We start from the raw sequence: 2,481 nt of genomic DNA, 5'->3' as shown, positions 1-2,481 counted from the left end.
GAGCCCTGCTGGGCCACACCAGGGAGGGTCCTTCCAGTCCAGCCTCCCGTCTCACACAGGGGCCAGCCAGTTCCTCTGCAGGGCCAACAACAGGGCAGAGAGGCCGAGGCCTTCCCCTGAGAAGAACCTCAGAAGAGCCCTGCTGGGTGAGACCAGGGAGGGTCCGTCTACTCCAGCACCCTGTCACACACAGCAACCAGCCAGTTCCTCTGCAGGGCCAACAACAGGGCATAGAGGCCGAGGCCTTCCCCTGAGAAGAACCTCAGAAGAGCCCTGCTGGGTGAGACCAGGGAGGGTCCGTCTACTCCAGCACCCTGTCTCACACAGCAACCAGCCAGTCCCTCTGGAGGGCCAACAACAGGGCAGAGAGGCCGAGGACTTCCCCTGAGAACGTCTACTCCAGCACCCTGTCTCACACAGCAACCAGCCAGTCCCTCTGGAGGGCCAACAACAGGGCAGAGAGGCCGAGGCCTTCCCCTGAGAAGAACCTCAGAAGAGCCCTGATGGGTCAGACCAGGGAGGGTCCGTCTACTCCAGCACCCCGTCTCACACAGGGGCCAGCCAGTTCCTCTGCAGGGCCAACAACAGGGCAGAGAGGCCGAGGCCTTCCCCTGAGAAGAACCTCAGAAGAGCCCTGCTGGGTGAGACCAGGGAGGGTCCGTCTACTCCAGCACCCTGTCTCACACAGCAACCAGCCAGTTCCTCTGCAGGGCCAACAACAGGGCATAGAGGCCGAGGCCAGGGCCAACAACAGGGCAGAGAGGCTGAGGCCGAGGCCTTCCCTTGATAAGATCATCAGGAGCCCTGCTGGATCAGACCAGTGAGGGTCCGTCTACTCCAGCACCCTGTCTCACACACTGGCCAACCAGTTCTTCTGGAGGGCCAACAATGGGGCATAGAGTACTAGGCCTTCATGAGAACATCAGGAGAGCTCTATTGGATCAGGCCAGTGAGGGTCCATCTAGTCCAGTATTCTGTCTCTCACAGTGGCCAGCCAATTCATCTGGACAACCAAAAACATGGCAGAGAGGCTGAGGCCTTTGTAAGAACATTAGAAGAACCCTGCTGGATCAGACCAGTGAGGGTCCGTCTACTCCAGCACCCTGTCTCACACACTGGCCAACCAGTTCTTCTGGAGGGCCAACAACAAGGCATAGAGGCCAAGGCCTTCCCTTGATAAGATGATCAGAAGAGCCCTGCTGGATTAGGTTGGTGAGGTTCCATCTAGTCCAGTATACTGTGTTACACAGCAGCCAACCAGTTCCTCTTGAGGGCCAACAACAGGCCAGAGAGGCTGGGGCCTTCATATGAAGATTAGAAGAGCCCTGCTGGATCAGACCAGTGCGGGTCCTTCTAGTCCAGCATTTTGTCTCACACAGTGGTGTGGGAATTGCAAGTTGCTTACACTTCAGCCATTACAGAGTTAAATGTTGTTTGTTAGCAAACAAGATGTTATGTTACATAATGCATTCAATGGCGGGAAAGTTTGTGGGAGTATTTTATCCTAATGAAGTGACCTGTAACCTTTGTATTGGTAAACTAACATCTTGTTTGTAGAAATGCTTTGATCTAGCATTAATGTATTCACAAGTTTATGGCCCTTTGTGTGAACCAAAGCGGTAGTTCTCTTTTAGAAGTCAAGACAGATGGAAAGATGTAGCTGTTAGCATATATTACTGAGAGTAACTGCAGGTATGTAACTTTTATTTCTTTTATCCAGGGCTATTTTGGGGCAGGAACACACAGGAACAGAGTTCCGGCTGGCTCCCAAGTTGACCACGCCCAGCAGGAACTCATTAGCATAATAGGCCACACCCAATAGCAGAAACTCATTAGAATTGGCTACATTAGGGGTGTGTCCTAACATGCAAAGGAGTTCCTGCTACAAAAAAAGCCCTAGGTTTTGACAATAAACAAGGTAAACAGAATAAGAAGCAAAAGGTGGGTGTGGCTGGATGACTATACTTCTGGTAACATGGGGGTGCGGCCTAATATGCTAATGAGCTATGCTCTCATGGGTGTGGCTGGATATGCTAATGAGTTTCTGTTGTTGGGTGTGGCCTATTATGCTAAAGAGTTCCTGCTGGGCTTTTTCTACAAAAAAAGCCCTGCTTTTATCCAAAGTACCATACCCATGTTTTATTTTGTTTTTATAGTAAAGATATTTTTATTTTACTAAGTGTGGCTCTTGTGTTTGTAATACAACCATCGACCTTGAATTAAGAATCCCAACAAGTGGCCAACCCGTTCTTCTGGAGGGCCAAAAACAGGGCATAGAGGCCGAGGCCTTCCCCTAATAGGAATCTCAGAAGAGCCCTGCTGGGTCAGACCAGGGAGGGTCCATCTAGTCCAGCCTCCTGTTTCACTCAGTGGCCAGCCAGTTCCTCTGGAGGGCCAACAACAGGGCAGAGAGGCCGAGGCCTTCCCCTGAGAAGAACACCAGAAGAGCCCTGCTGGGTCAGACCAGGGAGGGTCCATCCA

This window comes from Gekko japonicus, unplaced genomic scaffold, assembly GCF_001447785.1.
Source record: "Gekko japonicus isolate JY-2015 unplaced genomic scaffold, Gekko_japonicus_V1.1 scaffold416, whole genome shotgun sequence".
In the NCBI taxonomy this organism is placed as follows: domain Eukaryota; kingdom Metazoa; phylum Chordata; class Lepidosauria; order Squamata; family Gekkonidae; genus Gekko; species Gekko japonicus.
Note: the sequence above shows the minus strand (reverse complement) of the source record.